This window comes from Lagenorhynchus albirostris, chromosome 1 (genome assembly GCF_949774975.1).
Source record: "Lagenorhynchus albirostris chromosome 1, mLagAlb1.1, whole genome shotgun sequence".
NCBI lineage: Eukaryota > Metazoa > Chordata > Mammalia > Artiodactyla > Delphinidae > Lagenorhynchus > Lagenorhynchus albirostris.
Window position 1 is genome coordinate 128,842,157 of NC_083095.1, and position 27,252 is coordinate 128,869,408.

A 27,252-nucleotide genomic window follows, 5' to 3' on the forward strand; every position below is an offset into this window, starting at 1 on the left:
AACAAGTTGTCATCTCTACTTGGTACTTTCCAGGATCTTTGGGAAGGGGGGCGAGATGCACAGCCCACAGTCTGAGACTCTCAAGGCTAGTATGTTCTGAAGGATTGCTTTTTTCCAAAAGGGATCTCGAGCAGAAACAGAATATCGCCTCAAAAGCAGAAATGTCCAGTCTGTGCCATCTGGCGAGATACTGTCCGCCATGTTCTGGTTCAGCAGTTAGGTTGTTACGTGTGCTGTTACATCTGGGGATGGCTGCTAAGTGTGCTGTTGGAGCTGAGGCTAGCTAACTGTGCTACTGTCTGAGGATGGTGCTGGTATCAGCTCCCCACTTCCAGAACTTCACTCCACTAAAGGCCTGGCACATGAGACAGTGAAACCTTACCCTGCTCCTGATCTACCCCTGACGAGGGCAGGGACTACAGTGGATTCATATTCTCCTCCACTGACTAATAATAATCATAACAACAACTAAGATTTATTGGGTGGCGTCTTGCATTATTCTAAGGGCTTTACATGGATTGTCTCATTTAATCTCCCCACACTGTGACATACATGTGCTATTACCCCTATTTGAACATTAGAAAACTGAGGCCGAGAGGTTAAAAACCTCACCCAAGGGTATTTCAGCCACTATATAGTAGGTAGGACCTGCATTCATAACCACTGTTAGTCTTAAGCATCTGGCATCTGAGTAAAATAAGTGAAAGAATGAAAAGAAAGGAAGGAAAGGAAAGGAAGAGGAAGGAAAGGAGAGAAGAAGAAAAGAAGTGAAAAGAAGAACCTGGCTAGTTAGCAAGGCAAAAATGCAAAATAGAATACAGAGATACTGCTCAGGAGAGTATTAAGTTAAATCTTGAAGAACAAAGGTTAGTTTTCCTAACCTGCTTTTATGGATCAGCTGGAGATGGAATGGTTACTGTTGCCAAGAAGTTCCGAACCAAGTTTGAAACTTGATCGCGGTGACTGTGGTTAACCAGTATTGGTGGAATATTTGTTATCTTTGATCCTGATTTTCTACTTAGGTTTATGTTTTCCTGGCTCATCGTATGTATCTTTTGTTACAAGCTACCTCAAATCCTTTCTGGAAAGAGGATAAGGATAAATAAATGAGCTAAAGTATACCCCAACTCCAAAGAATAAACTACTCCTATATTTTTGGGCAATGAAATACTTTACGGTTTCTCTTCAGGAGACAATGAAACTATTAATTCCTTACACCAGTCTCTCTAAGCTTGAGTTATCAGAGAGTTGACTTCTTTCTTCTCTTTGTTTATCTTGAAATATATCAACATGCAGAAATGCAGGTAGTATAGTATGTCAAATAAATACCCTGTATCCACCACCAAGCATAACAGATATTAATATTTTTCCATATTTGCTTCAGATTTTAAAAATAAAACATCACAAGTAGAAATGGAGCCTCTGTGTACCTCTCTCCCTAGAGGTACCACTATCCTGAATTTGATGCTTATCATTCATTCACATTTTCATACGATTCCTATTTATGCATACATGCATAGGGAGTTCATTGAATTGACTTATATTTTCATATTTTATACAAATAGTATCATGCAGTATGTATTTTTTGCATATTTTTTTTCCATTCAGTATTCTGTTTCTGAGCAGCTCTACCCAGAAACTTAACTGATGGGAGTAATTCTACTTTCTTTTTTACTGCTGTTTGATATTTGGCTGTATGACCAATGCATGATTTATATATCCATTTTCTTGTTGGGGGGCATTGAGTGATTTCTGGTTTATAACTATTACACACAATGCTGCTTTGAATATATGTGCTCACATGTCTTGAGTTTTGGGGGTACACAATTGGCAGTGGAGTTTCTGGGTCATATGCACACATTCAACTGCATTAAATATTGTCAAATTGCTTTCTGAAGTCATTATCAGTTTACACTCCCACAAGCAGAGAATACAGTTCAGTTGTTTCACATACTCAATGACAATTAGATTTTTTTTTTAAGTCTTTATTGAATTTGTTACAGTATTGCTTCTATTTTATGTTTTGAGTTTTTTTTTTTTTTTTGGTTGCGAGGCATGTAGAATTTTAGCTCCCCGATCAGGGATCGAACCCGCACCCCCTGCATTGGATGGTGAAGTCTTAACCACTGGACCACCAGGGAAGTCCCGACAATTAGATTTTAATTTTTGCAATCTGATGTGTTAACGTGAAGTATGTGTGTGTACTTGATGGTGGCTTTTGTGCCGAGAAGAGATTGTTCAAGACCTTTTGTTTTTTTTAAATACTTTTATTGGAGTATAATTGCTTTACAATGGTGTGTTAGTTTCTGCTGTATCACAAAGTGAATCAGCTATACGGATATATATATCCCCATATCCCCTCCTTCTTGCGTCTCCCTCCAGTTCTCCCTATCCCACCCCTCTGGGTGGTCACAAAGCACCGAGCTGATCTCGCTATGCTATGCGGCTGCTTCCCACTAGCTAGCTATTTTGAATTTGGTAGTGTATATATGTCCATGCCACTCTCTCACTTCGTGCCAGCTTACCCTTCCCCCTCCCCGTGTCCTCAAGTCCATTCTCTATGTCTGCATCTTTATTCCTGTCCTGCCCCTGGGTTCTTCAGAACCACTTTTTTTTTTTTTTTTAGATTCTATATATATGTGTTAGCATATGGTATTTGTTTTTCTCTTTCTGACTTACTTCACTCTGTATGACAGACTCTAGGTCCATCCACCTCACTACAAATAACTCAATTTCGTTTCTTTTTATGGCTGAGTAATATTCCATTGTATATATGTGCCACATCTTCTTTATCCATTCATCTGTCGATGGACACTTAGGTTGCTTCCATGCAAGACCTTTTTTTGAAGGTGAAATTTATATACAGTGAAATGCACTTAAGTGTAAAATCTGATTAATTTTGAAAATATCATCAACATCCACTTAAGATATAAAACATTTCAATCACTTGAGAAAAGTTCTTCTAGTCTATCCTTGCCCTCCCCTATGAGCAACTATTTTTCTAATTTCGTTCACCATTGATTGATTTTGTCTCTTCTAGAACTTCCTGTAAATGGAACAATACAGTATGTACTCTTGTGTCAGGCTTCTTTTACCCAACATATGTTTTTAAGAATCACTCATATTGTTTCATGTATCAGAAATTGATAATTTTTTATTGCATAGTGTGAAGGTACCACAATTTGTTTATCCATTCTATTGGGTTGTTTCTAACTTTGGGGCTATTATGAATAAAGACATTTTGTACAAGTCTTTTGTTCAGTGGAACTACTGGGTCAAAGAATAGTTTTAAGTTGGACTTTATAAGGAATTGCCATACATGTTTTCAAAGTGTTTGTATAATTTTACACTCCCTCCAGCAATGTATAGAGAGTTCTAACTGTCCCACATATTTGCCAACATTTGTTGTTGTGAGCCTTTATTATTTTTAACAATTCTAGTGTGGCTTTTTCAGCCATCTCATTGTTGCTTTAATTGTATTTTCTCTGATGTCTAATGATGTGTTTGTTTTTTTTTTTTTAATTTTATTTATTTATTTATTTTTGGCTGTGTTGGGTCTTCGTTTCTGTGCATGGGCTTTCTCTAGTTGCGGCGAGCGGGGGCCACTCTTCATCGTGGTGCGCGGGCCTCTCACTGTCGCGGCCTCTCTTGTTGCGGAGCACAAGCTCCAGACGCGCAGGCTCAGTAGTTGTGGCTCATGGGCCTAGTTGCTCCGCGGCATGTGGGATCTTCCCAGACCAGGGCACGAACCCGTGTCCCCTGCATTGGCAGGCAGACTCTCAACCACTGTGCCACCAGGGAAGCCCCTCTAATGGTGTTAATCATGTTTTTATGTGCTTTTTAGTCATTTTTTATTTCTTCTTTTGTGAAGTAAATGTTCAGGTCTATTGCCCATTTTTAAAATTTGAATTGTCTTTTTATTATTGATTTGTATGGGTTCTACATATGTTCTAGGTAAAATACTTCTGTTTTGAATTATGATAAAGTCAATTCATTGATTTTTCTTTTATGGCAAGTGCTTTTTGATGTTCTCTCTAAAATGGTTTGCCTGCCCAAGGTTTGCAAAGATATTCTCCTCTGTTTTCTTCTGGAGGCTTTATAGTTTTAACTATTACATTCAGTACTATTATCCTCCTTGAATTAATTTTTGTGAATACTGTGAAGTAGGGGTCAAACTTCATTTTCTTTTCCATATGGAAACCCAGTTGTTCCTGTATAACTTGGTACAGAAAAGTTCCTTTCTCCCATTGAATTGTCTTAGCAATTTATTGGAAAATCAGTTGACTTGTATATGTGTGGGTCTCTTTCTAGACTTACTGTTCTTTTCCATTTAAAAATTTTTACATGAATACCATACTGTCATGATTACTGTAGCTCTGTAGTAAGTCTTCAAATCATGTAATGTAGTTCTTTCAACTTTATTTTTATTTTACAAAATTGTTTTAGCTAGTCTAGGTCTTTGCATTTCCATATAAATTTTAAAATCAGGGGCTTCCCTGGTGGCGCAGTGGTTGGGAGTCCGCCTGCCGATGCAGCGGACACGGGTTCGTGCCCCGGTCCGGGAGGATCCCACATGCCGCGGAGCGGCTGGGCCCGTGAGCCATGGCCGCTGGGCCTGCACGTCCGGAGCCTGTGCTCCGCAACGGGAGAGGCCACAACAGTGAGAGGCCACAACAGTGGGAGGCCCGCGTACCGCAAAATAATAATAATAATAAAATCAGCTTGCCAATTTCTACAAAGAAAAAGATTTGGGGCATTTTTATTGGGATTATAGTGGCTCTATAGATGAATTGGGGAAGATAGATATCTTAATATATTGAATCTTCCAATGCATGGATATGAGATATCTCTTCATTTATTTAGATCACTTTTTCAGCAAAATTTTGTAAGTTTCAGTTTAAATTTTATTCTGAAATAAATTTATTTATGACTTTTTTATATTTTAAAGTTTCACTTCCAATTGTTTTTGCTAGTATATAGTAATACAATTTATTTTTATATATAGCTGATCCTCATTATTTGTATATTCTGTATTTACAAATTCACCTATTTGCTAAAGGATATTTGTAACCCCGAAGTCAATACTCACAGTGCTTTCATGTTCATTCACAGACATGAGCAGGGTGATGAAAAATTTAAGTCAACCAACACACACCTCCCAGCTGAGGTCAGAAGGCAACATTCTGCCTTCTTGTTTTAGTTGTCATAATGTAAACAAGTGTCCTTTTCGTGGTATATTTAGTGTCACATTTGTTGCATTTTTATCTTTTCTGTTGGTGATGTTGCTGTTTAAAATGTCCCCTAAGGTAGTGCTGAACTGCTCTCTGGTGTTCCTAAGCACAAGATTGTTGTGGTGTGCCTAACAAGAAAAATACATGTGTTAGATAAGCTTTGTTCAGGCATGAGTTATAATGCTGTTGGCCATGAGTTCAATGTTATTGAATCAACAATATATATTTTAAAAGATGTCTTTAAACAAAAGCACGCATTAAAAAAAAAAGGTTCCTATTGATTGACTGTCCAAAGTGTTGTACTCAGGTTCATGAGAACGTAACCCTGCATTTTTCCTAGGAGCAAATGTTAGTATTTGCTAATTCAGTGTTCACAACACCTTTATAGGATAAAACTTCAGGGAATAATGAGAATCTACTATATTGACCTTGTATCCTGTAACCATGCTCTCCTAATTTTGATGAATTCTTTTGTGGATTTCTTAGGATTTTCCAAAAATCATTTTGTCTTCAAATACAATGTTACATCTTCCTTTCCAGTTATTATACCCTCTATTTTTTTTTCTTTCTTTATTGCACAGGCTAGGACTGCCAGCTCAATGTCTAAAAGAAATCGTAAGAGTGGTCATCATTGTTTTATTCCTAATCTTACAGTAAAAGTTCGATATTTCACTATAATAAGTTTAGCTGTAGGTTTACATAGATAGCCTTTGTCAGACAGGGGAAATTCCCATTTATTCCTAGTTTGCAGAAAGTTTTTTTATCATAAATGAATATTGACTTTTGTAAAATATTTTTCTACATCTGTTGAAATAATCATATGACCCTTTTCCTTCATGCTGTTAATGTTATTGATTACACTGATTCCCAAAGGTTAAATGAGCTTTGCATTATTACTAGGATAATATAATGATATCCTTTAACATATTACTAGATTTTATTTGCCAAAATTTGTTTGAAGGTGTCTGTGTCTATGTTTATTAGGAATATTGGTCTGTAATATTTTTCCTGTTGCATCTTTTTTAGGTTTTGGTATCAAGGTCAAGTTGGCCTCATAAAACTAGTGGGAAAGTGTTCCCATCTATTGTGTTTTCTGAAAAAAACAGAAGAGCTATACCCTTTAAAATATATGCTAAATTTCCTTGTGATTTATTCTTTGACTTGGAGGTTATTTAGAAGTTTGTTGTTCAATTTCCAAGTATTTGGCCCATTATTTGAATAATAAAACTTTTCATGTCCTGTTGATATGTGTGTGGTATCACCAGTATCAACATCTGAACCAAAGTTTGATTGAGGAGTCTGTCTCAGTTTTGAAAGGTGACTATAACATCTGTATATCAATTTAGGTCAAAATTCTTAAGTATGTTTTTCAAATCTTTTATCTTTTTTTTCCTGCTTACCCTATCGATTATTGAAAGACTCAAAATCTCTGACTAGGATTTTGGATTTATCCATTTCTCTTTGTATTCTATTATTTTTTGCTTTATGCATTTAAGGGCATGTTATTAAGTATATAAAAATTAAAAACTTACATATATTACTAGTGAGATGATGTTTTTGACATTATGAGATAGCTGTTTTATCTCTAGAAATTCTTTGGCCTTAAAGTCTATTTTCTTCAATGTTAATATAGCTACATCAGCTTTCTTTTTTTACAATTTGAATGATATATTTTTGTATACTTTAATTTCAGCCTTTCTATATCCTTATGTTTTAGGTGTGTTTCTTTTATTTATTTATTTATTTTGCGGTACACAGGCCTCTCACTGTTGTGGCTTCTCCCATTGCAGAGCAACAGGCTCCAGACGCACAGGCTCAGCGGCCATGGCTTACGGGCCCAGCTACTCCACGGCATGTGGGATCTTCCCAGACCGGGGTACGAACCCATGTCCCCTGCATAGGCAGGTGGACTCTCAACCACTGCACCACCAGGGAAGCCCAGGTGTGTTTCTTTTAAACAGCATATAATGTATATTTTTATCCAGTCTAACAATCCAGCCTTTTAAATGTGAACTTAGTTCCTTTGCATTTACTGTAATGTAAAATTAACTGGGTTTAAATTAACCACCTCAATTTGTGCTTTTACTTATCCCACCTCTTCCATGTTTTACTTCATTCTGTTTTTTCATCCTAATTGCTTCCTTTTGAATTATTGTGTATTATTGGATCTTAAATGATGGGTACTTTTTAACCATAATTTTCTCTATATGGATTTAGAAGTTATACACTCTTTCTATTTTTTGAATGACTTCCCTAGAACATATATATATGATAGTTTTATAATGAACAATGAATTGAGAGTTAGAGGTAAAAGCACCACCAGTTCAATAAAATCCAAATTTTATATAGACTTAATCATGTACATTTGTCCTTCATATTCACACTTTTATATTTCATCTGTTCATGTCAAGTCATCATTTTACACAGTTCCATATGCCCAGCACATTCATTTTCTCATTCTTTATTTACACTGGAATCAGCTCACTATTTAAATTTATATAATTTGCATTAATTTAATATGTACATCATTATTCTTGACCAAGAAACCATTTTTTGTGAACTGTGGCTAAATACATTATAATAGAAATGAGAAATATGCAAATTAAGGAAACATTCATTCAACAAATATTTATTTGAGTACTTATGAGTATATTGAGTATATGCCAGGCATTGTGCTGTAGCTCAGAATATAAAAGTGAGCAATAATAGATGTGGTCTCATAAAGCTCATAGTCAAGTAGACAGTACAGTGTGAATGGTGGGAAGCTACGTTAGCCCAGAGGAACTCTATTGACTGATTTTCAGCAGAAGACAACTGTTTGGAAGATGGATAATCTTTAAGAATAAAAATATAGGAATATGTCTATACTTCTGTGAAAATAATTTTATGTTCTAAATTTGTGGAATATAGATATAGATATAGATAGATAGATAGATAAACAATTTTTAAAGTATTTTTGACCTCTCTGAAACTACCAGATTATCTGCAGCCCACTCATTTAAACTGCTGGGGTCCAACAATGGTCTAGAGGAAGTGATTTGAAAAATATACACATAGATGTGTTCTTTAAATATCCCCCTCCAGCAGTGCAGCAGAATTTTGGTTGGTGGGATTAACTTCACTTCCTTGCTCCAGGGTTGAGACTTGATTGACAAAAGCTGGTTAACATAGTCTCTTATCTCTTGCTACAGTCATTGTGCAGTGAATCAGATTTAAGCCAATCAACATATGGAATTTCTCTAGCATCAGTAATTGGTTCAGTAGGGCCAACCAGAGAGAAGTACAATTTTGTTTTGTTTTGTTTTGCTTTATGCTTTGAATGGTTGGGAATAAGAGAGTTGTCTCTCTCTTGTTCTCAATACAAGATGTACAAATCTGAAGTCTGGAACTCCTGCAGCTCTTTAATATCGTAAAAGAAATCACCCACACCCAAAAGGGATTGCTGATAAATTAAAGAGGACTGGAAGAGTCCTGTTGGAACTATGCTTGAAGCCCTCTCTACTGCTGAACTTTTTCTCTGCTGACTGATGTCTGGGACCGCAGGAAGGAAGAGGCATAGGCTGGCATCTGGAACAATCTGAAGGATTATTGACCCATATGTCTGGTGATTGATGCTAGACTGGGACTTCCCTTGGGGCTGTCACCCACAACACCCACACATGGCTTCTTCAAGTAGCTGATTAGGATTCCTCATAGCATGGCAGCTGGGTTCCAAGAGAAAGCATCCCAAGCTCTATCATCTTTTATGACTTAGCCTCAGAAGTTGCATAGCATCACTCTGAGATCAGAAATCACATTGATCCAGCTCTAATCTGGTGGAACATCAAAGTCACATTGTCAAGAAAAGCATGTGGAATGGGAAATAATGTTACATCCATTTTGAAAACTACAATTTGCCGCAATACCGTGCTGTTTCTTGTTTCTAAGGCCTTAGATATTTTGCGACATTTTTTTCTACCTTCTTCACTGGCTAAACCATACTCAGCCTCCTCTGGTGAGACGGCTCCGTATGAGTGTACACACAGCACCCTGTATTTCTTTTATAGAGTTTACTTGTAATTTACCTGTCTGTCTCCTCCACCAGTCTGTAAGGTCCTTGTCTTCAAGTCTTCATTGCTGTAATCCAGCATATTTAGCAAAATATATGGATGAGTAATAAAGCTTTATCTTGCACTTTGTATAGCAAACCAGTTTCATTTAAACTGGTTTCTCATTTTTGAGACAGCCCTCAGCTTCAGACTTTTAATATCCTTACATCCTGCATTTTTAAGCCCTTTGCACTGACACCTCTATGCACCTTCCAGATACAAAGTACAGATTTTTATAAGCCAGGCAAAGAACGTTCTAAGCCACCTCATGGTGGCCATGCCTGGCAACCAATTGTTTGGTCTTAGAAACATCACTACATGTGCACAGCAGAGCGAGTGGAAAAAGGAAAAAATATATAACTCTGATACTAGTGATAAGAAGTAAAATCTCACAGGTACTATGATAGAGTCAAAGATGGAAATGATTAAAAATGATAAAAGTGCAATAAAGAACAAGAAAAGAACAAAATGGAAAGAACATGTACAAGATGCTGGAAATACCATCAAAGATGGAATCTAAAAGGTAGGATATTACTATGAATTTTATCATTTTTTTAGCTCTCTGAGACTGAAAGCCCCTCATAGTATATAAATTCTTCTGTTGAATTTTTGATTTTCTAGCAGATTTATAGGAATATACTGTACACTAAAAGAGTAGACTGCCTATCCTAAAAAAGATGTGGCGCTCATAATGAGTTTACATCAACTCTGCAAGTCAAGTTTAACAGTGTATCCAGGCTGTGAACTTATGTTGAAGATGGCAACAGTAGGATATATGGTCCGGGAAGAAGATTTGAAGACTTAGATATACCTGTGCCTGACACAAGCAGAGGGTCATACTGGGTTCAGGATTGGCAAGACACCTTCTGAAATGTAAGCAAAGACCTACTGTCATTACTCTGGGCAATGTTTCTCAAGAAATGGCATAGGGAGGCCCACATCAGAATCACATTAGGGGATCTTATAATTCAGATGCCTGTCCCCATCCCCTTTCCTCAGACCAAATCCCTGCGAGTGGATCCCTGCCTTTTTAACAGGCTCCCAGATAACTCTTATACATACCAAATTTTGGGACCAGTGCTTGGTAGATACTGACGTTGGAGCCATGAGTCACTTGGCCTATCCCTGCAGGCTGGAAAGGAGTCCACTTTAGTCTCACCACCATAAGAAAGTCAACCTGGGCAGACCCCAGACCCCAGGTGATATAAGCCCATATTAACAAGAAGAAAGGGTTCGCAACAAGAGAATGAGGAGAAGAATCCAAGGAAAGTTTTGGCCATCAGCTTTTAAAATGCTAACTTGATGCATTTTCAAATGTCTAAGGTCTCTGCCTTTCTCCCCTGGCTGACATTGGAATAGCAGAACTGGGTAGCCATTCTTCCAACAAATTTCTGTGAAGTGCTGGTCACGTGGTCTAGAGAATATTAAACTGGACTATGGGAAGGGACAAGTGGCTAGTGATGGAGCATTTTATGAGATTGTGATGCAGAGACTGAAGACTTTAAGTATTTGTAAGAATAACACTTCTGGCTTCTGTGCTGTGGTGTAGCCAGCTGACAATGATGGAAATGGTGACAGAATAGGGTTGATCAACCATGCGTGGGGCAAGTGAGACCTTTGACTTTGAGCTAAACCCAGCACTGAATGTAAGAACACAAAGATCTTCCAACTCATGAATTATGGGAAGTTAAATCTAGTAGCTGAGCTTACAAAGCCTAAGATGGCCAACAAGATGAACATGAAGATGCTGTAGGCAAACAATAAGTAGCCTAATGACCAATGCCCAAGCAAAACTGAGAATGGAAATATGTAGCTCCCCCACATAGAGCTTACTTCTTAATATGAGTTCAGCTAAAACCATTCAAATTCTGCTGGCTTTTTCCATCGGTGAGTCTGTGGCTTATATTTATGGTCTGGGAAAGAAATAGTATGAGCGAGCTTCTCTCTACTTTTCTTTCTCATCCTGACCATTTTTCTTTCCTTTACTGTCCTCATGTCTCTCCCTGCTTCTCATATCTTGCTGTAAATCTTCTCTCAAAATTAATCATTTTTTCTATATCTGTCATTTATTTTTCTCCCTTTATTTTTTGTCTCAAATATTGCTGTAATCCTCTTGCTATCTTTCCTGCTCCATTCTCTCAGTACTCTCTCTTTCCCACACTTCTCATCACAAGAACACATCTCCCTCCCTCTCATTCCATTCACCTCTTCCTGTCTTTGTTTTTGTGTCTTTGTTTCTGAGTGTCTCCAGCCACTTGTCTGTGTATCTCAGTCTTCCAAGACCTCTATGGCTATTTTTTAAAATCTCTGTGTTGATCTCAATCTCCATCAAGTTATTCTCAGGAGTATTATGTGCCAAAGGAAGTGAGATATTCTGACAAGCCTAAGATCCTATGGCGAGAAGAAGAGAGACATGTTACATCCAGCTTATCTCCTACTAGGCTGTGAATTCCTCAAAGCAGGGCTAGTGCTTAGACCATGTTAGGAGCATGTATATTTATTTATAGAACTGTTGTTACTGGGGAGAAAGTCTTGGTATCAGGTGATACCAATTACTATAAGAAAAGTAGCGTACATCAATATAATAGCAAGAGCGAGGAGCTGTGGGGATGTATGTATATGTATAGCTGATTCAATTTGTTATACAGCAGAAACTAACACACCATTGTAGAGAAATTATACTCCAATAAAGATGTTAAATATATAAATATATATATATATTTGAAAAATCACTGGAAACCATAGTTTATTTTTTAAAGTCGCATTTTCCAGTGCAAGTGGCTCTACAGCAGTGTTGAAACTTTTGCCCGTCTTTCATATGTGTCCTCCCATGCCCACTATTCTAATACTTTTTTCAATTAAAAAAATAAAACAGGACTGCCCAGAGAATAGATAGCTCTTTGTGCTGGGAAAGGGAAAAGAACGATCAGAATGAGACTGGAATATCCTGTTGCAACCAGAAAGCAAGAATCTGATTTTTTTTTAATGTTAGGGTCAATATGAGAATGCCAAAGGACCCAATTTAAGGGTTCCCATTGACCAAGCTGCAACAATTTGAGCACAAAATATTATTGTTATTATGGTTACTTGGAGCAAGTTGAGTCCATGAAAGACCATGGATTCATAATATTTCTCAAAAGAGAAAAGTTAAAATAATGAGTACAAAAATATAGCTGTAATCAAAAAATGGATAACCAATTATGGATTTGCTTCTTGTTAATGGATTTTAACAAGCAGCTATTATTTATATATGGATATTTCGTTAATTATTGTTTTGTATAGAAATGCATAAATATATATGTGCATATTTGTTTCTGAGAAAAAAAAAAGCTATGGAAATGAGCAAACCAATAATCTAGGAAAAAAACAGGAACTCTATCAAGAGGAGGACAGACTGGTTTTGTTGGTATGAGATTAACATATAATTTAGATGGAAAGAAAGTCCAACACTTAATCAGGATCAGTGATCACACAAAATTACCAAGTAGAAGAAAGGGTCAACAGGGTCTTCCAAAAAGATGAATTAGTCAAATGTCCCAAAGAGGAAGAAACTACAACCTAGACCCAATGCCTCATCTTACAGGAAGTGAAACCACTAGATGGTCCTACTCATTTTAATAAAACACCAATAAGGAATACATATTTCTTTAAAAAGGTAACAGACCAAGTCAATATATCATACTGATAGGATATTGGGTTCTGTAACTCTGGCAAAGTGAGACTTTAAAAGTATGTTATTTCCTGAAAGACATCAGGTTGTAAAAAAATAAAACGCAAGTGAAGGTGTGACCTTAAAAATCATGTTGCAGTAAGGCCAGAAGTTATTGCAGCCTGATGATGTGTCTTGTACCCAGACCAAAAATGGATCAGCCAGTAATCCAGATTCTGCTGCCTTGGCTGGGCTGAGCACGTATACTTTTTCTTTGGGGTCTAGTAATATTACTCCACCCCTGGGAAGGAATAAAAATATATTACTAAAACCCTAGGAAGATATTAAAATAAGTATACTAATATCCCCTCAGAAGGTATAAAACAAGCACATAAATTATCAAAGAAATGAATAAGTCCATTGTTCTGAGGCTTTAGAATACATTCAAGTGTAAGTATAATAATAAGCTTTGTAGTCACTGCATTTGTGAAAGTTTTATATATTTGAAGTGTTCAAAAAATCAGCCATAATAAATCTGCAAATGCATTTTAAAAGATATAGGAGAAATTAATCAAATTATAGTCAGTTTAAAATTTCAAGATACTTTGTTTTAAAAGTATTTTTTATTAGGTATATGAGTTCAGTAATTTGAACATTAAACAAAATACAAGTTTCTTGCTCCTGACAGGAAAATTAAGAAACCCGGGCTGTGAGGTCCCTTCCCCTAAATCATCCCAGAGGAAATTGGAAACCTTTCTTGCACATTAGAATTACCCAGGAAGCTTTAAAATCTATTGATAATCAGGGGCCCTCCTTGAACCGTTTGTATCAGAATCTTCAGAAGCAGAATCTGGGCACTAGGGTTTTTTAAATACTCCACAGTTCCAGCTAACATGCAGCCAGAGTTAAGGAATTAATAGAGGAGTTGAGGAGGCAGAGTCTGCGGAACTAACATCAAAACTTTGAAAAGGCCACAAGGAGACCAAAGACCGTTGTGAGTTGGTGTAGAAGCTCACGGCAGTCTGGGATGGGGACATAGTGGAGCAGTAGCTGTAGCTATGGCAGGTGAATTTTGCTCTTACTTATCCCCTACGTTGATTTGGCGGGATGTTTTTCTGACCCTATCGCTTCCATGGACTGGAAATTAGCAAGAGCAGACCGGTTATGCATATGGAGGGGATGGAAGGGTTGGGGAGATGGGGAGAATATCAGGGTAGCTTCAAGACCCTCCCAAGTTGAGAATCTGGTGAGAACACGTGTATAACATCTAGCTGCCCTACGGCATTTGCTTCCTCCTTCCCTTCCTCTCCATACCCTCAATGACAGTGGATTACAACCTAAGAAGTTTTTCTCCTCTTGGAGATAACCTTTTTTCCAGGAATTTAAGGAAGATTCTCTGAATGGAGGCAATGCCTGGTGAAGGAACTGGGAATGGAGTTGGTCTGCAGGTTCTGTGATGTGTGATGCTCTCATTCCTAGACTTCCCCAGCTTCCACAAATAGTCCCAAGGATCAATACCACACAGACTATATTCTCTGACCACAGTGCAATTATGTTAGAAATAAATTACAAAAGAATAATTATTGGGAGATGATTCTCCATAGGTCTCTTGTGTTTCTGTATGTCTTCTGAGCAGAGGCATTGTCAGCTTTTGATTACCTTTTCAAGGATGTTTATGTAGCAAACAGCCTTGGAAAATAAAGATAGCATCTCCCTCCATGGCAGAGGGCAGGTGTGTTTGCTCTCTAGTAAAACGAAGGTAATGTCTCCCTGTGGGGCAAAGATTGGGTAGGTTGGCTTATACCCCCTTATGAAAGATTGGAGTTTCCTAATCTCAGGGTCCTTCAACTGTGACTGAAACCTGCTACAGGTGCAGCATCCTCCTGGACCCATATATGCATCACTTTTGTAGGACTTAGGAGGCAAGGGGAACCAATGAGAAAATGAAGTCATTTGTCTTTGATCCAGGAGTCTCATGTCTTCCGGCATTGTTTTTGAAACTGACTGGCTACCTTGGTACCTTACAAGCAGGTAAAATCCAAGATTCTTCACAGTTGTTGATAATAACTTTTTAAAATCCTTTAAGTCTAGAAATGAAATTGCATACAACTAAAAAATCTTTAAATTAAAAAGGAATTCATGAATATAATATAGAAAACAGAATAAACTGAAAGTATTTTAAGCCAAAATTTATGGACATAGCTAAAGCAATATTTGGAGGGAAATTTATAAATTTAAATAAATGTATCAGGAATCAAGAAAGATTGAAAACTAATGAGCTGTTTAGTTCAAGAAGGAAAAAAATGGGAATTAGAGCAAAACTAAAGAAATCAGAAAGGAAGAAATATTAAGGGCAGAAATCAAAGTAAAGAATAAGAAAACAGTAATAATACAAGATATAATAATAGTAACAACAAACGATACTGAAGATCAGTAAAATTAAAAGCTGATATTTAAATTTTTTTGAAAAGATAAGATGGTCTTCTGGGAAGAAAGAAAGAAAAAGATTGTATAAAGCAAAATGCAGAATGATAAAAAGGGAATAACTGCAGATGCATAAGACATTTAAAAATAATAAAAGAATATTGTGAAAACTATAGTGTAATATATTTGAAATTGTAGATGAAATAGATTTTGCTCTACATGGTAGTATTTAAATAACTCAGCAACAAGTAAAGCTTGGTGCTGGCTAATCAGGATGGGCACGTGCCAATCAGAAAGCATTCTGCCTGGTTGCCAGGCTGGTGTGTCCTGCCTGAATAACAACTCTGTATTTCTGAGATGAAAATTAAATTCCCAATTGGCCCAAGGAGAAATATAAATATCAAACAGGCCAGTAAGCATTAAAGAAGCAAAATGGTAATCAAAGATTTCCTTTTCCAAAAGGCTGCAGCCCAGAAAGTTTTTTAGATGAAAGCTTTACAAACTTGTAAGGAACAGGTAATTCCCTACTTCATGTATTCTCAAAGGGATCAAAATCCACTGGTTTGGGGAGAAGGGGAAAAATCTTAGGTATTAAAATACTGTGGTCCTCCAAAGGGTCATGATACATAAACAGATATACAGTGTTTCTATGGTATTAAAATTTCAAGCTGTGGGATTAGAAAAAAAACATATCTAAAGAGACTCCAGGGAGAGGGGGAGACTAATAAAAAAAAAGAAATTGAGAAACACCCCCTAATTTTAGTCAAGAAAATAGAGAAAGAGCAAAAACTTCCAAAAGGCTAGTATAACTGAATACAAAACTGGATAAGAAATGCACACACACACATACACATGTATATATTTATATACACATATGTATGTATTTATATTTATAAGTGAAATGTCCCTCTGTAGATATACAGTCATGTTCAATTATGAAAATGCATGCAAAAATCCTCCATAAATATTCGTTAAATTAATCCAACAATATTAAAACTATATCTCAGAACCAGATTTACCCTCCTGCCTTAAACAATGAGAAAAACTGGGCAGGATATGTGGAGCAACTGCTTTAAGATATAGGATGATATGAAGATGAAGCCTGTGATTCCAGAGAGAAGGGAAACCAATGAGGTGAGTCCTACCATCACTGTAGCTTTCTGCCTGGAGGTACATTCTGGAGAGCAGAGTGTGTAGGGCATTCCCAAGCAGAGCACAGTGTTCTTTCTGAGTTGAGGAGCAGAGATTGGAGTTCTGGGAGTCTGAGGGAGCTAGAAGCTGTGGAGGCAGAGTTCCATAGAGGAGAGAACTACAGAAAACCAGCTCAGTCTTTGGTTAATAGTAGGATGTGTAGACACAGAGTGAAACTCTTCTATATACATTTATGTACATCTATATACATTTATGTACATCTATACATTTATGTGCATATATGTAACCAGAATATTACTATTTGAAAGTAGATTGTGATAATTAGAGCTGTTTACTATACCTGCTAAAACAACTACTGTATACAAAATAAAGAGTTATAACTAATGTCCCCAAAGGAGAAGAAAATGGGTTCATAAGAATATTCAATTAATCCAAAGGAAGTCAATAAAATAGGAAAAAATTCCCAAATAACAGATGGAACAAATAGAAATCAAATAGTGAAGTAGAAGCATATGACTTATTGTATAAAGTACAAATTGTATAAGCACCAAATTAAAAGGCAGAGATTGTCAGATTGGACAAAAAAACAACACCTAACTATATGCTGCCTACAAGCAATCCACTTTAAATATAAAGACACAATAGATTAAAAATAAAAGAATGGAAAAGGGGACTTCCCTGGTGGTCCAGCGGTTAAGACTCCACGCTCCCAATGCAAGGGACCTGGGTTCAATCCCTGGTCGGGGAACTAGATCCCACATGCCGTAACTAAAGATTCCTCATGCTGCAACTAAGACCTGACGCAGCCAAATAAATAAATAAATAAATATTTAAAAAAAAAAAAAAAAGAATGGAAAAGAATACCAAGGTAACCCTGATCAAAATAAAGCTGGAGTGGCTATACTAATATCAAACAAAGTAGAAGTCATTGAAAATAATCTTAGCAGGGATAAAGAAGATTATCATTTAATAATGATAAAAGGGTCATTTCATCAAAGGACATAACAATGGTTTTTGCACCAAGTAACAGAGGATCAGGATACATCAAGTAAAAAGCTAATGGACTTGAAAGGAGAAATTGGCAAATTTACGATTACAATCAGAGATTTCAGCATCCTCTTTTAATAATTAATAGAACAAGTAGAAAATCTGTTTGGACATAGAAGACTTGAATAACGCCATAAACCAAACCATAAAGGTAAACCATATTTATAGAACACTCCACCCAACAGCTACATAATACACATTCTTTTCAAGTGCTCAGGGAATATTGACTAAGACAATATTCTGGGATGTAAAACAAACCTCAATAAATTGAAAACAATTCAACTCATGCAAAATATGCTCTCTGACTACAATGCAATTAAATTAGAAAACAAGAGAAAAATACCTGAAAAACCTCCAAGTATTTAGAAACTAATATACTTCTAAATAGCCCATGGATCAAAGAAGACATCAAAAGTGAAATCAGGAAGCATTTTGAACTGAATGAAAATGGAAACACAACATATCAAATATTGTAGGATGCTAGTAAATTAGTGCTTAGAATTTGTCTGAAAGGTATCAAATTAATGACCTGAGTTTCCACATTAAAAAAGTAGTAAAAATAGAGCAATTCAAGCTCAAAGAGAAAACCAATGTAACACTTGTTTTTTAAAAAAGTCAATAAAATTGATGAATCTCTAGTCATATTGATTAAGACAAAAAGAAGACACTAGGAGAAGGAAGTGAAGTAATCACAGTTTCAACAGACATTTAAAGGATAAAAGGGAATATGATGAACAACTCTCCAGACATAAATTCAGCAACTTAAATGAAATGGACCAATTCCTTGAAAGACCCAGACAATGAAAGCTTATTCAAGAAGAAATAGATAACCCATATAGCCCTGTATCCATTAAAGAAACTGAATTTTTACTTCAAAGCCTTCCCACCAAAAAAACTTCATACTCAGATGACATCACTAGTGAATTCTGTCAAATATTTAAGAAAGAAAACTAATTTTAAATAAACTCTTCCAGAAAATTGAAAACACTTCCCAACTCAGACTTTAAGTTAACATTACTCTGATCCCCAAACCAAACAGACATTATAAGAAAGAAAATTACAATCCCAAATCCCCCAGGAACATAGATACCAAAATTCTTAACAATATTTTAGCAAATCACATCCACTGATACATGAAAAAATAATACATCATGACCAAGAGGATTTCATTCCAGGAATGTAGGGTTGGTTTAACATTTGAAAAATTAAACAATGCAAATCACTATATTAAGGAGTACAAGAGAAATATGAGATGATTATCTGAGTAGATACAGAAAAAGTACTTCGTGCCATCATTGACAGCCTCCCCTGCGGCCCACGCACAAGGGCGGGAGAACATCAGGAGAGAGGATCTGTAACAGCTTTGCGAGTGACCAGAGTCACCCCTCCATACAGACATCCAGATTGCTCCTAAAGCATTCTTGCCTCTGGGCTGGCTCCCGGGAGTGGACAGAGAGGCCTTCCCTTTGCCTAGTGATCAACAATTCCCAGACCTGCCTATGTGATGGCCCCCAACTACTGCCTGATCCATCAGAGTTTTAACCCCCATCTTAGACTACTGGTTTCATCCTATGATCTTAGGTTATTAGGTGGCCAGGTGCTTCACCCAATCCACTCTCTACCAGTAACGGGAACTGACATGCCCACCACCCCTGAGGTACTGACCCCACCCCATTCCCTTGACGATGGTTAAGTGGTCAGTTTAGGGCTTTGCTACCACAGGTGAATATTGTTTACCATTCAACCCACGCTACCATTTTGTCATCCCTGTTGGATGATAAAAGTGAGTTTATATTTTCTTTTCTTTTTTTTCTATAAAACTCTTTGTTTCTATTCTTAGAATATTAAGTTGAAATTTTAAAATCGTATTTATTCATTCTTTAAATATTTATTGAGTGACTATGTGGATAAGTTCTCCATGAATGTAATGTAAATATAGCCTCACGGGATATTTTTTGTTTGTTTTGATTTGTTTTGTTGCCTTTTGGCCCTCTTTACCTATTTCTCCTAACCCTCACCCCTCGCCTCTGACAATCTCCAATCTGTTCTGCATATCTGTGAGCTTGGTTTTTTGTTTTCATTTCTGTTTAGATTCCACATATAAGAGAGATCATGTGGTATTTGTTTTTCTCTGTCTGACTTATTTCACTTAGCATAATACCTTTGGGGTCCATCCATGTTGTCCCACATGGCAAGACTTCATAATTTTTTATGATTGAATAATACTTCATTTTCTATCTATCTATCTATTTATCTATGTCATTTTCTTTATCTCTTCATCCATCAATGGACATTTAAGTTGTTTCCATTCTTGGCTATTGTAAATAATGCTGCAGTGAACACATGGGTACATATATCTTCTCAAGTTAGGGTTTTCCTTTTCTTTGGATAAATACCCAAAAGTGGAATTCCTGGATCTTATGGTAGTTCTATTTTTAATTTTTTGAGGAACCTCCATACTGTTTTCCATAGTGACTGCACCAATTTATATCCCCACCAACAATGCACAAGGGTTCCCTTTTCTCCACATCCTCACCAACTACTTATTTCTTATTTTTTATAATAGCTATTCTAACAGGTGTGAAGTGATATCTCACTGGTTTGATTTGCATTTCCCTTTGATTAGTGATATTGAGCATTGTTTCATGTACCCATTGGCCATCTGTATGTCTTCTTTGGAAAAATATCTATTTAAGTCTTTTACCTATTTTTCAATCAGATTGTTTATTTTTTTTTACTACTGAGTTGTATGAGTTCTTTATATATTTTGGATATTATCTTATCAGGTATATGATTTGCAAATATTTTCTCCCATTCAGTAGATTGTCTTCTCATTGTCCTTTACTGTGCAGAATGTTTTTAGTTTGATATAGCTCCACTTGTTTATTTTTGCTTTTGTTTCTTCTGCATTTGGTGTCAGATTCAAAAAATCATTGCCAAGACCTATGTCAGGGAGCTTCCTGCCTTATATTTTATTTCCTATGTACTCTAAATAGGGCCAATAGCTTCTTGCTTTTACTCTCAAATCACCCATGATTTTTCTCATAATAATCTCCATACTTTAATATTTCCAGAGTCCCCTCTAGCCCAAGTTTATTGTAAAGATAGTTTCTTCAATGAGGAGAGGGAGCCTGCTGGCAAGACTGTGGGAAAAGGACTATTGTTTTACATTATAAACCTTGGAAGCGCTATTTGACTTTTAAAACTGTATATATGTAATTCTTATATAAAATTAAATCAAAAAAGAGAAAGAAAATGTCTAGAATGCTTGCTGTTCTTCTTCATCCTGGGCCTAATGCAGGCATCACTAATATGTAACAGTGCTCCTTTCTACTATCTCACAGCCTCACAGCCCTTCTCAACACAGTACTCCAGGCAGGCACTACCAGCCAGAGTTGACATGAAACCAGTTCTCCATTCCTGATCTTTTTCATTGGCTCTGCTTAGAGATTTTGCTTTTGCTTTTCTAGCTCTGAACCTTGTGCCTTTTCCAGAATGAATCCAAGCTTCAGCTCTCTGGTGTCATACACCACAGCCTAGGATGTAGACTGCTTCTAAACCAAGTCATGCCTCACTGCCAGGGAACCTTCTGTGGCCTCCCTGCTCAATGGGGAGGGGGAGTTAATAGCTATAGTGTACCGGAGCAGATTCATTTAAAGAGGACCAAACAGCCAGAACCCCTAAGAGAAACCCCCTTTGGGAATAGTGGGTGCAGCTGACTGGACATCTTATTGCTTCAGAGGTCTGCAGTCCCATCTGTCAATCTGAATCACCCTCGGGACAGAGAGTGACTTCCTACCTTTCAATACTTTCCTCTCTAAGAAGAGTAGCAGCTTCCTACAACCCTTCCAACTGTGATTGGGTTACACCAGGTAGAGAGATCTTGTATTATATCCTCAGAGGGTGTGGTACAGGAAAATTACAGCAGTGAGAGCTGGTACTCCATGCTCCCACCCATTAGGAAGAGCACTGACTTTTTTTTAATATTTTCCCTTGCGAATCTTCAGTCTCAGAAGCAGAACAATCAATCATATTGTCAACACAAATAGGCCTCATAAAATTCAAAGTTAAAGTTACCTCTGACAGTTTCCTCACCTGTAAAACGAGCGGGGTAGACCAGATAATCTCTCAGGGTCTTTCCAGCTCTTATATCTAGTGACTTTAAGGCTTCAGTCAACAATATAAAATAAGAGTGGAAAGCAAAGGACTCCCTTTAAAAGTTAACACAGGTTCTGGAGAAAAAGAGGATTGGTTTGAAAGATAAGCCAGAATGAATTCTGAAATGAAGTAGAACAATGAGAACGTGCTTGTAAAATGTATCACCACCCAAGTGCCTTCCAGTGGGCTCTGGATAACTTCCAGACTGGGTGATTACTGACTGATAAGAATCGTTCTTCATTAATGTAACCGTGATTTGTTGTGTTTGCCAAAGGTTGGAAGAAAATTGAGCCAAGAGCTGGAGGCCAGAAGTTCCCGCTCCTGCCCTACACATCTAGACTTTGCGTTTTTACATTTTCTACTACATTTCAAGGCAAGTAACTTTAATTTTGCTTCTCTGTCCTCTGTCACTGTGAAATACCACATCTCCATGGGAATAGAGGATGCCTTTAGCTTCAGCAAACCTGCTAAAATCCTTCTGGAATGTGATGTAGCAGGATTTGCCTTTCCGTTGGTGGAGGTTCGGGCCTGTACGAAAAGAGTTGCTTATTTCCAGAATGCAAACTCTCCAAATGCAGAGAGACAGGAGATCTCTCATGGAGGAAGCAGGGTCTTCAAAAATTAAAATGGAAAATCCTTAGGCAAGAAAAGCTTGTCTTAAGTTTGGCACAGAATTTGGGACCATTGCTTCGGGAGTCAATGACACCCAGATGGGAATGGAAGCCTCCGGGATGGATGAGGCAGCTCAGGGAGAACAAGTGTGTGCAGGGGGAAGGGATGACTTGGGAGAGGAGGCTGTGGGATGGGTACTATCTTGGGTCTGTTCCTAAGAGGCATGTTTTTCCAGCCTCTTCATGCCATCACACACCTCCACTTAGTAGAGTGTTGCATTTCTTTATTCACTTATTGAATTATACATTCTTTCACTTACTCACTTGCTCATTTATTCAAAAAGCATTTATTCAGCACCTACCATGTGCCAAATATTGTCTGAGTTCACGTGGAGGGATAGGACATGGTCCCTGCCCACCAGGGCTCACAGCCCAGGTTGAGGAGGTAGATAGATGCCACTCAGCATGGTCCATGCCACGGTGGGGTGAGCAGATGAGGTGGTGGGGGCATAGGAGAGGGGCAGCTAAGCCACCTTTGGGAGGGAGCTCAGCGAGCTTTTCAAAGGAGAGCCTACCTTATGGGTCCTGAAGGGCATGGTGTTATTTGAAGGGTCCTGAATTGGTGAAGGTGTATTCTAGGCTCAGGGGGTAGCTTGCAGGCTGGCTCCGAGACAGGGAAGAGCACATGGGGCTTGAAGGTCTACAAGTGGTTCAGAGAGCTCGGATGAACTGACCACACACTTTGTGGGAAGCTGGAGCCCTCATCTTCACTGGAGGGTTTCCTGAGCCCCTCCTGCTAAGAAATCACCTTGTTTGTGCTGGCCACGTGAATTCATATGGTTTGATTGTATTTGACTCTGTGCGGTTGGGTTCAATGAAAGGTTCCTTCTTCGGAAGGAACATGTGGATTTTTGAACCGGAGGATAACTGAAGAAATTGTGCAGTAGTGGACAAGATGATTGCTCGGTGAAGGGACTGAAGGGAGAGGCCCTCAGGAAAATCTGGCCGCCATCAGAGGCATTCAGAATGGCGCACACACAGTAGGGAAGGGAAGCAGTGTTAACTTTTGTATCAGGCACTGGGAGAAATGCTATCGACAGGTTACCTCAGCTCCCCACAACCACCTAATGGAAGGGGTGTTACTACACCCACTTTACAAATGAGGAAGCAGAGGTCTGAAGTTTGTCAAAGCCACTTGCCCTGAACCACTTTGAGAGGTTTGTCATGGTTTTCTGACTTAAGCAGAGACTGAATTAAGTCGGCAGAAGTAAGATCCATGTTGGGGGAAGAAGCGGCACAACTGAGTGTCTAGTTAGGTGTGAGCATCTCAGGAGATCTCGCATGAGCTGGAGGATGTGACAAGTAGTGGTGTCACATATACGGCAGGGAACTCAGGAGAGATGGTGGATTTTTAGCACACAGTTTCATCATTCTTCATTCTAACGATTCAATGAAAGATTTCACTAAAGATGCAGCAGCAAAAGCAAAGAAAAAGAGACAAAGATCTGTGCTATTATGGACCTTAGATTCTAGTGGGGAGGCAGATAAACAAGATAAATACATTTACACTAGAGTAGGGTAAATGGTGACATGCACTAAGGAGAGAAATAGAGGAAAGAAAGGACCACAGAAATGTCAGGATGGTTATATTTTGTTGAAGGAGTGACCAGGAAAGTAGCGTGTGAGTTAAGACCTGAAGAAATTGAAAGGTGAATGATGAGGATATCTGGGGGAAAGCGTTTCTGGCAGAGGGACTAGCAAGTGCAGTCCCAATACTGGCTTTGAAGTCTGTTAGTTTCATGGTCACTCCAGGGATCTCTTGGAAACCAGTGGGAGGGTGCCCTGTCCCCTGTATGGTATTTTTATGAGGCATTTATTTTTCCTGCTAAAAATATCCTGTGCCTTTCTGAAGGTGGGGGAGAAGGGAGGGAAGTGGAACGGAAAAATTATTTCAGCATCTTGCTTGCAAATCTGCTCAGTGGACTGGAGTTTTTACCTACTGTGGGTTTGAGCACTTGCTTTCCATGCCCATTTCTGGATATCCTCACTAACATATTCCAGCCCAGGCCCTTCCTGTTTTAATGAAAGAAAAGCAGTACAATCCCACCCACTCATCTTAGATACTCCCTCTGGATGGCCTGGTCAGTTTCCATTCCAGTAGATGGCACGAAGCTGAGTTCATGGAGCACAGAAAGTCTGAACATCTGTTTCTATGGGTCTAAATGATGTCATTTGTCCTGAAACACCCCCAGCCCCACACACAGCCCAGATTCTAAATTTGGAGGCAGAAAAAAAAAGAAGGGGAATTCCTACCGGGCTAATGTTCTTGGATGTGGAAAGGCACCCAAATCTGGCTTCCATGAATGGACTGATTGAGCTAGGTAGACTCAAGAGGGTTAATCTCCCCTCACTGCTTCCCTAAACGCTGTCCTTTGAAAAAAGAAAAGAAAAATAAACTGGGAAAAGTCATTACTGTGTGAAATGGGGCTGGGGATTAGGATTTCCATGGGTCTAAGAGCAACTGAGTCATTACCATTGCACAGATTCAAGGTTGATTTCGGGGTGGCTGAGTTCATATATCTGAGAAACTGTCTAAAAAAATTTCACTGTGACCCAGCCTGAGCCAGAGTAACAGCTTGCTTCAGAAAAGTGAAAATAAGTAAATAACGTCCCAACTGTAGAAAGAGGTGGGGTAGAGACTGAAGCATGGAGAAAGGAGGAAGCCATGTGAAGGGAGCCTTATGTGGCTCAGAAGGAACGGCTCCTCTCTGAGCTTCAGGAAAGTCCCTGAAACAGTTCTTCAGGGTGAGGGCTGTGACCCTTCCAGGTCTCAGAACCAGGACTTGGGATCCCCATGCTGGTCAGTTTGGGTTTAGAGAAGGATGAGAAAGGGATATTCTGTGAACGGTATTTAGCGTTCCAGGTCAGGTGGGCTGCTTTAAAGTCCAATTCGGGAGGGGGTCACAGTGCACAGTGCTGGTAGAAGGCCAGGGTGGGAATGGGTATAGCTTAGGTTCTGTGTTGCCAACTTGGGGCACTAGATTCTCGATGGCAGCAGCACATGGGGTCCTCCTGGTAGAAAACTATATCCACAGCATTATCTGGAGAAGTGCTTTATCTTAGCACTTTAAGAAGATAGCAAAAGATGTGTTTGAACCTATACTTTTGAATAAGAACTTTATGTTGTTACAGTATAGATAACGTAAGTTTAATTATATACGCCTGTGCAGAAGGGTTACCATAACAAGCCTGAGACTGCTGTCCTTAGAAAGGCCCACTTGTCATGTTGGCCCTTGGCTGGTGTGTGGGAACGTGGCCAGTAAACAGTTCCCAAGACTGATACAAAACTCACCCTAAATGATAAGGGTAGCTCACTGTGCCTGTCCTGTTTGTATAATGTGGTTTATTGTTGAACACGTGGTTTCCTTCTGGGAGTCTGGAATGTTGATACAATAGGGTGTCTGTATGACCAGCCCCCCAAAAAACCTTGGACGCTGAGTTTCTAATGAGCTTCCCTGATAGACAGCACTTCACATGTGTTATTACAACCTGTTGCTGGAGGAACTAAGCTTGTCCCGTGCGACTCCACTGGGAGAGGACTCTTGGAAGCTTGCACCTGGTTTCCTCTGGACTTCTCATATGCCTTTTCCCTTTGCTGACTTGGTTCTGTATCCTTTCACTATAATAAATCATAGCCATGAGTGCGACCATATGCTGTGCGTCCTCGCAAATCACTGAACCTGGAGGTGGTCTTGGGGACCCCCGCACAACACTAAACCATACCTACTCTAGGGCTGAGCTCTAAAATTAATGACCAAGCAGCTGCATCGGACAGGGAGATCAGCTCGGTGCTCTGTGACCACCTAGAGGGGTGGGACAGGGAGAGTGGTAGGGAGGCGCAAGAGGGAGGGGATATGGGGATATATGTATACATATAGCTGAGTCACTTTGTTATACAGCAGAAACTAACACAACACTGGAAAGCAATTATACTCCAATAAAGATGTTAAAAAACATTAATGACCAGCTTCCTCTGCACTAAAGAATTTGAAAAATTCTTCAGTTAGGTAGGGTCAAAGGAAGGTGTTGATTCCAGCCTGGATAATTCTGTTGACCTATTCTTGGTGACCCCTACTGTTCCTGTCCCGTGCCCTGTCTCACAGAGTAATTGCTTCCCTGTACCAGGACCCTACCCCCATGTGCATGCTATTCTCAGTCTCTACTTACCTATCATGGAGCAGAGGCAGATCAGAGACAAGGAAGGAGTATTGGGATCTATCAGTGATTGCTGCTCAGAACTCCATGGGTGTTTGCAGTTCAACTCTTAAGCCAGCAGGAGAGTGACGATGATGCAGTAGCCTACAGGTCCAGTTCAGGACAGACCCCTTCAGCAGGGCATAGATGGGCTTGTCCCAAGTGTGCCTTTCTGACTGAGGTTTTTCTAGATTCCAAGCTGACCTACTTTTACCTGGTTTCCACACACTTTTTCCTTAGATATGCTGATGCAGTCAATTTATTAACACAGAGTCATGCACTGGCCTGTGGGCCTCAGCTTCTGTAAGGTAGCTTTTTCTGTCCATAACCCCATGTGTTGATTGGCTCTGAAAGACCAAACTCATCCAAGCTTGAGGGCACTGCTCACTCATGGTTCCTTCCTCCAGCTGCAGTTACCACCTTGTATGAAGAATTGCTTAGAAGCCTGCTGTCATTTCTGGACCATCCCACAGAGAAAAGCAAGTTTTCAGCTTGTATGTGCTGTTCAAGGTCTTAGAAAGCAACTTGCCATGTACCGCATTGTGGTTCCCAGACAGCCACTCATGTGTGGAGGCTTTCCTGGCAGGACGAGCCTATTTCTCCAGCATCATTCCCTTCTGTGGACATAGCCTACATCC